The sequence below is a fragment of the Nycticebus coucang genome, chromosome 3, assembly GCF_027406575.1.
Source record: "Nycticebus coucang isolate mNycCou1 chromosome 3, mNycCou1.pri, whole genome shotgun sequence".
NCBI lineage: Eukaryota > Metazoa > Chordata > Mammalia > Primates > Lorisidae > Nycticebus > Nycticebus coucang.
Window position 1 is genome coordinate 8,499,216 of NC_069782.1, and position 12,748 is coordinate 8,511,963.

The 12,748-nt window shown below is 41.3% G+C and overlaps 1 protein-coding gene across 5 annotated transcripts in view; it reads right to left on the reverse strand.

Moving 5' to 3' along the window:
- The window catches only part of TNRC6B (trinucleotide repeat containing adaptor 6B), a 259,143-nt gene that overhangs the window by 200,993 nt on the left and 45,402 nt on the right, over positions 1-12,748 (reverse strand). For 3 of the 5 annotated variants that reach the window (XM_053582663.1, XM_053582659.1, XM_053582666.1), the window contains exon 2: positions 5,342-5,416. The exons of 1 other annotated variant lie outside the window; for it this stretch is intronic. The gene's annotated coding sequence lies outside the window, so the exon portion shown is untranslated. Of the gene's footprint in view, positions 1-3,859; positions 3,958-5,341; positions 5,417-12,748 lie in introns of all 5 variants that reach the window. One more of the 5 variants, XM_053582660.1, reaches the window with a different exon arrangement.

The window sequence follows — 12,748 nt, forward strand, 5'->3', positions numbered from 1 at the left end:
GGAATTCAGTATTAGGAAGCCTACCTGCCCTTAGGTTTAAGCCAGTTCTCCCATTTCATCTTTTTTAGTAATAAAAGTGAAATTTTGATCTCCACCTGCCTTATTCCTTTGTCCTATGTACTCTGTTCAGAACTTGGGATAGGCTGGGTGCAGTGGCTCACACCTGTCATCCTAGCACTCTGGGAGGCCAAGGCAGGTGGATTTCCTGAGCTCAGGAGTTCAAGACCAGCCTGAACAAGAGTAGGACCTTGTCTCTAAAAATAGCCAGGCATTGTGGCAGGCACCTGTAGTCCCAGCTACTTGTGAGGCTGAGGCAAAAGAATCACTTAAGCCCAAGAGTTAGAGGTTGCTGTAAGCTATGACACCATGGCACTCTACCGAGGGCAACAAAGTAAGACTGTCTCAAAAAAAAAAAAAAAAAAAGACTTCTGCGCCAGTTGCAACAATAACAGAAATAAACAAATGGGACTTAATTAAACTGAAAAGCTTCTGTACAGCTAAGAAAACAACAACCAAAACAAATAGACAAGCTTCAGGATGGGAAAAGATATTTGCATATTATGAATTGGACAAAAACTTGATAACTAGGATCTATAGAGAACTCAAATTAATGAACGAAAAAAAAAGACCCAACAATTCCATATATCACTGGGCAAGAGACTTGAATAAAACCTTCTCTGAAGAAGACAGACAAATGGCTAACATCTGAAAAAATGTTCATCGTCCCTAATCATCAGAGAAGTGCAAATCAAAACTACCCTGAGATAGAGCAGCGCCTGTGGCTCAGTGGGTAGGGTGCTGGCCCCATATACCGAGGGTGGCGGGTTTAAACCCAGCCCCGGCTATACTGCAACGATAACGACAACAACAAAAAACAACCCTGAGATATCACCTAACCCCAGCGAAATGGCCCACATCACAAAGTCTCAAAGCTGCAGATGCTGGTATGTGTGGGGAGAGAAGGTAACACTTTTACGCTGCTGGCGGGACTGCAAACTAAAACAGCCTTTTTGGAAAGAAGTATGGAGAATCCTCAAAGAACTCAAACTAGACCTCCCATCTGATCCTGCAATCCCATTACTAGGCATCAATCCAGAAGAAAAAAAAAATCCTTTTATCACAAGGATATTTGTACTAGACTGTTTATCACCAACCCAGAAATGGATTAACAAGCTGTGGTATATGTACCATGGAATACTATTCAGCCACTAACAAAGATGGAGACTTTACATCTTTTGTATTAACCTGGATGGAGGTGGAATGCATTCTTCTTAGCAAAGCATTGCAAGAATGGAGAAGCAAGAATCCAATGTCCTCAATTCTAATATGAATGCAACAGATGAGCTAAATACGAGGGGGGCGGTAGGGGAATGAGCAGGAGTGGAGAGGGGAAGAAGGAGAGGTATGGGGGGTCACATAACCGTAAGAGGGACTTTGTCTAACAAATGCAATCAGTGTAGCCTAATTCTTTGTACCCTCAATGAATCCCAAACAAAAAAATTTAAAGATAGCCGGGCGTTGTGGCGGCCGCCTGTAGTCCCAACTACTCAGGAGGCTGAGGCAAGAGAATCGCCTAAGCCCAGGAGTTGGAGTTTGCTGTGAGCTGTGACGTCATAGCACTGTACTGAGGGTGACAAAATAAGACTGTCAAAAAAAAAAAGAACTTGGGAAGAGAAGAGAATCTAATCTTATTGAGTCCTGTTCAATCCCAGCTTGTATCTGAAACTCTTTTTTCTTGAGACAGTGTCTCACTGTTTCCCTGGGTATAGTGTTGTAGCATCACAGCTCGAAGCAGCCTCAAACTTTTGGGCTCAAGCAATCCTCTTGCCTCAGCTTCCCAAGTAGCTGGGACTACAGGCACCTACCACAACGCCCAGCTATTTTTTTTTTTTTGTAGAAACCGAGTCTCAGTAGCCAGGCGTTGTGGCAGGTGCCTAGTCCCAGCTACTTGGGAGGCTGAGGCACTCTACCGGAGGCAAGAGAGTGAGACTCTATCTCAAAAGAAAAAAAAAAAAAAAAAGAAAGAAATGGGGTCTTGCTCTTGCTCAAGCTAGTATATCTGAAATTTATCTCCTCAGAATTCAGGTTAATTTTCTGTATCAGTCTTACCTTCCCAAGTATCTCATTACTATAATACCAATAACATACTTTAACTTCCTAAGCTTTGCACTAACCTCATTTTTAATTACTCTCAATGCACACACTATTCTGTATTTGACTCAAACTTTCTTTTCATTCCTTCCACACGTGCTGTATCTCCAGTACACACCCCACTGGAAATCCCTTCCCTCATCACCAATTCACATCTCTATCCTTCCCCTATCCAGTCAATTTTTATTTCTAAAAATCTTTCCTGATTAATACCATGTAATCTATCTGCTTTATATCATATTGATACCTATTTTTCTCTGTCCTTTAATTTATTTGTCTCTCATTTGTTGTTATTACTGAGACTATCCTTAACAGTTTTTAATGTGTTTCTTGAAAAATCCTTGAAGGTATTCTTATTTGAAGGCATGGCTTGTAGTGTGTCTAAGGATCTAAGTCAGTTCTACTGTCCTTTTGACAAAATGGAAAGAGAATAAAGTAGGCAATGAAGAAGCATATGGTCACCTAAGGGTTCCACTTGGGAAGTGACAAAGGGTCTACTGTGTTGGTGCTAACAGAGTCATGAACAAGTCAAGGCAAAGCTCACTTAGGTGAAAACCAAGTGGAGGAGCAAACAAGCACTGCCAAACTTCTCACAAGCTGATGTGACAACACAAGTGCTTGATTCGGAACATCACATCACCTTGGAGTACTCACCAGTTTGCCATTCATGGTAAGCGGTGGAAAGAATTGACCTGGCACAGTGCTTGGCACACACAAGACAGGAGCAAATATAAGTAATGTCATACAGCATCTGTACAAGGTCTTCTATGAAAGTTGGCAAATAGGTTAATATTTTCAAATCCCTCCAGGATCCAGCCCTCACCTTTCTCTCCAGCCATATCTACCTGGTCTCTTTGTTACTTCTGTTCCAGCCATACTTAACTAGTTACAACTTTGCCAATAGGTCAGATTGGTTAAGTTTCCATATTTTTGTTCCCGTATCTCCCTCTGCCTTTCCCTCCCTGGTGCCATCACCCTCCCTGGTGTCATTCCAGATTTAGCTTTATAAAGTATTTCCTGATCCATCCCTAGGGAGAAGTGAGAATTCCTTCCTCAGTGTGCCCTGTGGATCTTGTTTGGATTCTATTATAGAATCTGTAATATTTTATTGGATTTATTTGTTCAAATAGTTGCCTCTATGTAATGGGGATTAGATTATCAACCCCTTGATACTAGGCACTATACCTTGTTAATCTCTGTATTCACAGTCTGCTTAAAACTGTGTACCTGGCATTTAATATGTAAGTTTCTATATAAGAAAGAATGAATCAACTATGGTGCTTTTTATTTAAAATATAATAGATATCAATTCAGTACACATTTACTGTGTCTCTAGCACATGCCAGATGGTCCTAGGCTAGCTTAGGGAACTAGAATGAGCTGAGGCTTTGATGGAATAGAAATCATTCTTCTTTATCCGTTATTAGCTGTGACTGTGGGCAAGTTACTTAACTTTCTAATCCCCAGTATCTTCACCCATAAAATTGAGCAGGAGAAATTAGAAGGATCAAACAAACTACATAAAGCTCTTTACAAGTTGTCTAGGAGCAGCCCACTGGCATTAAAAATAGGTTAGTTCAGCCGGGTGCAGTGGCTCATGCCTGTAATCCTAGCACTCTGGGAGGCTTAGGCAGGTGGAATGCTTGAGTTCAGGAGTTCGAGACCAACTAAAGCAAGATTAAGACCCCATCTCTAAGAAAACAGCTACCTGGGAGGCTGAGGCAAGAGGATTGCTTGAGTCCCGGAGTTTGAGGTTACTGTGAGCTATGAAGCCACAGCACTCTACAAAGGGTGCAGAATGAGACTCTGAAAAAAAAAAAAAAGCTTAGTTCCTTTCTAAGGAGTCTCAAAGGGTTTTTACAGACTAGTAAAGGAGACAGATACAAATAACTGTAATATAAAATAATAAATAATTTATTATTATAATAACAACAGGTGTTCTTAGAACACAGATAAAAAAGGAATTCTGCCAAGAGAGTCTGGGAGGAGGGGACAACAGGAAAAATACAGAAACGAAGAGAGTTATATTTCCTCCCCTCTTCCAAACTCTAAGCAAAGAGGAAAGCATCAACCAAGACACAAGGCCATGACCAAAAAACTATTAATATATAGCTAGAAAATCAGAAAGACTTAAAGTTGACAGGCGGCACCTGTGGCTCAGTGGGTAGGGCACTAGCCCTATATGCCCAGGGTGGCAGGTTCAAACCTGGCCCCAGCCAAACTGAAACAACAACAAAAAAAAAAATAGCTGGGCATTGTGGCGGGTGCCTGTAGTCCCAGCTACTCGGGAGTCTGAGGCAAGCGAATCACCTAAGCCTAGGAGTTGGAGGTTGCTGTGAGCTGTGATGCCACAGCGCTCTACTAAGGGTGACAAAGTAAGACTCTGTTTCAAAAAAACAAAGAAAAAGATTTTTAAAAAAGACTTAAAGTTGAAAAAGAAAAAAAAAAAGAAATGGAGATTGGAAATACATTTTTTTTTTTTTTTTTTTTGTAGAGACAGAGTCTCACTTTATGGCCCTCAGTAGAGTGCCGTGGCCTCACACAGCTCACAGCAACCTCCAACTCCTGGGCTTAAGCGATTCTCTTGCCTCAGCCTCCCAAGTAGCTGGGACCACAGGCGCCCGCCACAACACCCGGCTATTTTTTGGTTGCAGTTTGGCCGGGGCCAGGTTTGAACCTGCCACCCTCGGTATATGGGGTCAGCGCCTTACCGACTGAGCCACAGGCGCTGCCCTGGAAATAAATTTTTGAAGGACAGCATCTGTAGTACCTGGGCATCATGGGAACTGTTTAAGCAAAGGCATGACTTGAGTAAATCCATCATTCAGAAAGCTAATGGGGACTACTGACCGACACAAAGGAGCCACGAGAGGCAAGGAAGCTGGAAATAAACTCACAAAAAAACAGAAACTGCTAATCTTCATAACTAAGATCTAGCTTTCCATTTGGTGCCTCATGGCACCAAATGTCAGTTATTAGTCTAAATACCAGTGCATTCAAAGGGACCTAACATACAACAGAAATGCAAGGGACTGATGTGTTGGCCACTTTAAACATCTATTTCTGTAAGATCTCAGGAAAGGAGCAACAGTGTCAGAAAGTACTTTTCTTCTTGGTAAGACGAGAATTCTACCATGATAATTTAATTGCCAGTACATATACATGGTAGATGTACATTTTAAAAACTTACCTTTGACAGTATCCTGGGGCAACACGAGCCCGTGAAGATGAGTCTAGGTTACATTCAGTACAAAAAACCAAAATCCTGAAAAAAGAGAAAAATCACAATGAGCCACATGCTCACAGCTAAGATGCCACGGAAGGCAGCAGCATGGGCAGCTTGGTGGAAATCCAGCCGCTCACTCACTGGCGATTGTCTCTGGGCCCTTGGCCTGACCTTGTAGGCCACAGCTTCCTCATCCAACACTTGGTAATAGTAACAGGAACCCTTCCTTACAGAGTTCTTTAAAAGTTTTGGCTCGGCGCCTATAGCTCAGTGGCTAGGGCACCAGCCACATAACACCGGAGCTGGCAGGTTCAAACCCAGTCCAGGCCTACCAAACAACAATGATAACTACAACCAAAAAAGGGCGTTATGGCGGGTGCCTATAGTTCCCAGCTACTCAGGAGGCTGGGCAAGAGAATTGCTTAAGCCCACAAGTTGGAGGTTGCTAAGAGCTGTGACGTCACAGCACTCTACTGAGGGTGACATAGTGACACTCTGTCTCAAAGAAAAAAAGTTTAAATGAAAGGCAAGTGGTTATTAAGAATATGAACTAAAGCCAGGTTGCAGTGGCACATGCCTGTAGTCCCATCCACTTGGGAGGCTGAGGTGGGAGGATCGCTTGAGCCCAGGAGTTTAAGGCTGCAGTGAGCTATGATTGCACCCCTGCACTCCAACCTGGGCAACAGAGTGAGACCTTGTCTCTTTGTTTAAAAAAAAAAATGGCAGCATCTGTGGCTCAAAGGAGTAAGGCGCTGGCCCCATATGCCAGAGGTGGCAGGTTCAAACCCAGCCCCGGCCAAAAAAAAAAGAATCGTTTGGTGGTACCTGTGGCCGGGGCTGGGTTTGAACCCGCCACCTCTGGCCCCATATGCTGGAGGTGGTGGGTTCAAACCCAGCCCCGGCCAAAAAAAAAAAAAAAAAAAGAAGAAGAAAAGAAAAAGAAGGAACATGAACTGAAACACTTTCTGAAAAAACATTAAAACCTATAGTAAACCTTCTCTCTCCCCGATAGGATCTTGCTTTTTTACCCAGGCTAGTGTTCAGTAGTGCAATCATATTATACTTGTGTTCTTTTTCTTGTCACTTGGGAATACTGTCATCCCATTCAAATCTGAAATTTTAGAACATCAGCAGCTCCTTCCTCTCACCAAACTCTGTCAATTCTGATCTCCAGGCCGGGCAAGGTGGCTCATGCCTGTAATCCTAGCACTCTGGGAGACCAAGGTGGAAGGATTACTTAAGCTTAAAGTTCAAGACCAGTCTGAGCAAAAGCGAGACCCCATCTCTACTAAAAATAAAAAAAAAAAAGTAGCACAGGAAAGTGAGGCACAAGTATTGCTTGAGCCCAAGAGTTTGGGCCACAGCATTCTAGCCCAGGAGACAGAGTGAGACCCTGTCTCTAAAAAAGAGAGAAAAGAAAAGGGCCTTTGCAATCTCTTTCATCCACTTTCCAGATAAAATCCAACTCCTATTGTTAGTGGTATACAAGACCTGGTACCTGCTTACCTGTCAGCCTTCATCTTACAAAACCAAATTGCTTCAGTTTCCCTTGAGCACCTCATGGCCTCGTGTGTCTTTGTACATGCTGTTTCTACCGCAGCTGCTTCCCACTTCCAGGACAAATTTCTTTACAACTTTCAAGATGCAGGCTTCAGGAAACCCATCCTGTGAAATCTTTCTTGATTCCCTCTTTTTACAGGTGATCTGGATGGACCCTTCTTCTGAGCTGGCAACTGTACTTGGTACACATTTCCACTAGGCTTGTCTGTGTGAGTGTGCACACTACTAGATTATAAGCTTCCTGAAGGTCTAAATCTGATTTACCACTGTATCACCATCATGTTGCAATAAAACCTGCCTGTAGGTGCTTGCTGCGAAAACTCCTGAATGTGGTGCCATGCACTTAGTAAGCATTCAGCAAAACTGGATGGGTTGAATTTCTTGTTTCTGCTTCTTGTAGCTGCTTCTGCTGTTTCTGTACCCTACCGTCCTTACTCCCTACCATTCCCGTCCCCACCTCCAAATGATTTGCAGTTGTGTTTACATTTTCAGAAGACAGTCTTACTTTCTCAATTCCTTTCTGATAAAGAATTGGCAAATTATCAGCTATGCTGGAGGGCATAAAATAGTTGAGCAAATTACAGTAGCCCAAGGTAGGGCATGTGTCTTTCTAATCATTTCCTGTTTTAGAGTTTGTTTTTCTTAGGCAACCGTCCTTGATATAAGATACAAGAATAAATTTGACATTTTTGTGCTGGGGTCCTGCCATCACCCCCAAAGTTTCCTTTGCTGCTTCTACTGGGAAGTCTAGGGACCTCGGGCAGGTCGCACACTACCTTAATATGCTGTTACTAACTGAAAAGCAGCACCCTTGGGCAGGCGTGGTGGCTCACGCCTATAATCCTAGTACTCTGGGAGACTGAGGCAGGTGGATGGCCTGAGTTAAGGAGATGGAGACCAGCTTAAACAAGAGCAAGACCCTATCTCTACTAAAAATAGAAAAAAATTAGCTAGGTGTCCTGATAGGTGCATGTAGTCCCAGCTACTGGGGAGGCTGAGGCAAGAGGACCCCTTGAGCCCAACTGTTTGAGGTTGCTGTGAGCTATGATGCCACGGCACTTTGCCCAGGGTGACAGAGTGAGATTCTGTCTCCAAAAGAAAAGAAAATAAAGGTTGTTCACAAATTTTTAGATAAATATTGCTTCTCCAATAAACCAATGAGCTGAACATTAATAATGAAGGTAGCAATAATATGAATAATCATTTATTTTGTTGTGCCAGTAAGATATATCCTGGAAGTCTCAAAAAAAATTATTAAATATCCCTGTCTTCGGGGGCTTCTAGATAAGGAGAAGAAAACTAAGCACTAAGCAGTCCAGCACAGCAGCTCAGAAAACACAGAGAAAACTCTCGGCCAAAAAATCTGTGCTGGCTTCAGATAGAACTGAAGGCATTCCAACTGGAACTGACAGGATTTAAAGCAGTGATTCTCAAACATTTTTGTCTCGGGATCCCTTCACATTCTTTAAAATTATAGAGGACCTCAAAGAACTTGTGTTTGTGTTAGTTATAATTAACAATATCTGCCATCCTAAAAATAAAAACTATGAAACATTTAAAATTTTAGTTCATTTTAAAATATCAATAATAAAGTATCACCTTTTTAAATTAAGAACATTTTAAAAGATTAAAAACTGTGAGGAAAAGTGCCACTGTTACATTTTTCATTTTTTTGAGATAGAGTCTCATTTTGCCACCCCTCAGTAGAATAGTCGTGGCATCACAGCTCACAGCAACCTCAAACTCTTGGGCTTAAGTGATTCTCTTGTATCAGCCTCCCAAGTAGCTGGGATGACAGGTGCCTGCCACAATGCCCAGCTATTTTTCAAGACGAGGTCTTACTCTGGCTCAGGCTGGTCTCTAACCTCTGAGCTCAGGCAAACCACCAGCCTCGGCCTCCCAAGTGCTGGGATTACAAGTGTGAGCCACCTTGCCCGGCCGTCACTGTTACATTTTTGCAAGAATCTTTAATGTTTAGCTTAAGAGATCACTGCTGTACCCTAATATCTGCTTTTGCATTCAATCTTTTTTAGTGCTACATATCATGTAGCCTCTGGAAATCTCTACTGTACACTCACAAGAGAATGAATTAAATAGGCATAGAGGATCTTTTTTTTTTTGCAATTTTTGGCCAGGGCTGGGTTTGAACCCGCTACCTCCAGCATATGGGGCCGGCCCCCTACCCCTTTGAGCCACAGGTGCAGCCCCTGCATAGAGGATCTTAATGTTATTAAAATAGTTGAGACCTCCTGAAAAACTCTGGATGGGTTGGTGGGGTTAATCCTCAGACCACACTCTGGGAACCGCTCTGATTTTTTCGTTTGTTTTTTGTTTTGGGGTTTTTTTTTTTTTTTTGAGAAAGAGAAAGAATCTTACTTTGTCGTCCTTGGTAAAGTACCATGGTATCACCCTAACTCACAGCAACCTCAAACTCCTGGGCTCAAGTGATCCTCCTGCATCAGCCTCCAGAGGAGCTGGGAATTAGCCACTATGCCTGGCTAATTTTTCTACTTTTAGTAGAGACAGGGGTGGGCTTGAGGGTGTCCAGCTCTTGCTCAAGCTGGCCTTGAACTCCTGAGCTCAAAGGATTTCTTCCTGCCTTAGCCTCCCAGAATGCTGGGCTTACAGATGTGAGCCACTATACCTGGCCTGGGAACCAGTCTTTAAAAAAAAAAAAAAAAAAAAAAAAGGATAAAGAAAATAGTTTAAACAAGAGCTGGGCAAGAAGGAAGCATGTGGCTCCTAAGCCCTAACGTTCAAGGATGCAAATCCCCACTCTTTTTTTTTTTTTTAATTTTAAAATTCAGTTCAGCTGAAGATCTACTCAAAGGTAAAGAAGTCATTTTAGCAAACTCCTACTCTTAACAGCTCATCTACAACCATGCTGTCCTCCCTGGTGAATCAAAGAGACAGAGAGAATCTCAGAGACAAGGTGGGGCTAGGCAGGGTTGTGTTGACAGCAGTGCCTTTGGGGAGACTCTATTGCCCTGGGCAACATTGCCTAGAGGCCATGTCAGGTTTTCCTTTCCCTGAGCCTCCACTGTACTCTTCTGCTAGAAGAGAAGCTGTAAATGGCTCACCAGAAACTGCCTTGCCACGGCTTCCCAAGGCTGTGTTTACTAACTGTAAAATCATCTCCCTGCTGCAGCCTCAAAGTCTTTAGACATTTCTTGATCTGGCTGTCTTAAAAAGCAAATTTAACATCAGCCACGTAGCCAGGTTTTCCTTGCCAACAATCATGTGAGATTGCTATTCTGTTCCTGTGCATCTTGCGCACTGTAAAAACAGTTCCTGGAGCATCATATGTCATGGATCTAGTTGCCATAAACTGAAAACATTTTCTTCATATTTTGTGGCACAAACTAAAAGCATTCTGGATATGGTTTGCATACAGTCCATCTCTGGCCAAAAAAGAGGTTTAAATTTATGGATAAACAGAGAAAGAGGAGTGGCCACAACCACAGTTAAACTGTCAAAATTTGAGAGTGTGTATTTTTTTAATTTAAAATTTTCCCGTGATTAATGTTCTGAAATTATCCTGCAATAAGTACAACCATATTCATTTTATGTGGCAAGCTTTAAGGTACCTAACAGTATTTATAGTTGACAGAAGCACAGAGGAAAGAGAAGCTTATTTTTGGTCTCTTAAATTAAAAAAAAAAAAATCAAAAAAAGAAAACCCAGCCATAAATCTGTATAGTTTTTTAGTCCTTTTTTATTTTTATATTTTTAGTAAACATATTCATTAAGGTTCTCTTACAAGAACAGTTTATTTTTAAGTCAAAGTGAAACTAAAACTTTCAAAGAGATTTCTTTTTCTGGGAATGGTAAACTAGGTAATTCAGACCAACAAATCCTGCTGAGGACAGCCAGAAAATCTGTACAAAATATTTTAAAAATCTTAAAGGCAAAGGAGCACGAACAAGAATTACCATATACAAAAATCAACTCCAGGTGAACTGTATATCTAAATGTAAAAGATAAATAATAAAGCTTTTAGAAGACAACATGGGGTAACGCTGTTATAACCTGGGGGTAGGGAAAGATTTCTCAAACAGAACAAAAAATTACCTATTATTTAAAAAGACAAATATGACTACCTGAAAACTGACAATGTTTGTTCCTCAAAAAGCACCCTCGGCGGCGCCTGTGGCTCAAGGAGTAGGGCACTGGTCCCATATGCCGGAGGTGGCGGGTTCAAACCCAGCCCCGGCCAAAAACCACAAAAAAAAAAAAAAAAAAAAAAGCACCCTCAAGAAAATGAAAAGCAACAAAAAAATCAACAAAGGGCTCATATTCAAAAGTGTTCTAACAAGTCTAAAGGGGGGGAGGGGGAGCAGATAACCCAAAAGAAAAAGGGCCAAGAGGATAGATGAAACATGTCTCCAAACAAAAGAAAAAAATCCAAAATTATCAAAGTGGCCAAGAAACATATGAAAAGGAGTTTAGTTTCAACAGTAAATGAGAGAGTACAAACAAAAATGATAATGATACACCCATTATATACCAGAATGGCTAAAAATTTGAAAATCTGATAATATCAAATCTTAGCAAGGATATGCAATGACAGAAATTCTCATACAATACTTATATGAATATAAACTGTTACATCTACTTTGGAGAACAGTTTGGTATTATTCTTCTAAAGACAGACATATACCCCATGACCCAGCAATTCCACTCTTCCACTTCTAGTCTCCAGCAGAATTTGTGCACATATTCACCAAAGGATGATACTACATTTCTCTGTCTAGAAAACTGTGTAGACATATCCCAATCACTCTTCTACCAGACTAACTACAACCTGTCACTCAAGACACAGCCTGGGTGTCTCTTGTATGAAAATCCTTTCTAGCAGTCACAGATTCAGTCAGACTGCCTGCTTCAAATCTACAGCTGCCATTTACTAGCTGTGTATTGTTAGCCAAGGTACCACCTCTACTTAGTCCATAGTTTACTCACTGGTAAAACAAGATAAAAATATTATTTGCCTAAAGGTATATATAGTGAAGATTAAATGAGCAAACATATGTAAAGTACTTGGAATGTACTTGGGACATAGTAAATACCAGGTAAGTATTAGCTATTATCATTATTATTATTAATAATATAATCTGGTAGTAACCTCCTACCCTCCCCCTCTCTATCCCACAAGATACTCTTCTTCTGGGCTCCAATTCCTTGAGATCAGGTACTAAATCCTTCACAGTTCAATCTCCCAACATCTAGCACAGTGCCTAGCATGTAGTAGATGCTCACTGAATATTTGTCAAATGAATAAGCTGACTCCAAACTTGGATCTATCACATATAGGAGTAGTCCTCTGGTGCCACCCTGTAATATGTGTATACCACAAAACGCCAGTATAGTCCTGATGGGATTCCTATAGCAATTACCTGAGAATACAGATGTAGATTCCCTCTGGATAGCAACAAATGAGGGTAACATTACCAGTCCTATTCCCTTTTCCTGAGGCTACTGTAAGGCTCAAATGACGATGACAAAAAAAAAAATCAAGTGTAAAAACCTACTAAATGAGGTTTTATTGCCTTAATAAAACAACAGAATTATTGCTGAATTATAATTCTAGAAGGGGCTTCAAGGGATAATAAAGAAATAACATAATGTAAATTATAATCTGATATAATTGGTCTAACATAAGATTTTCATTTTTTGGTTAAAAACATTTTATGGGCTCGGCGCTTGTAGCTCAGTGGAAAGGGCACTGGCCACATACACCAGAACTGGTGGGTTCAAATCCAGCCTGGGTATGCCAAACAATAATGACAACTACAACCAAAAAAATAGCCG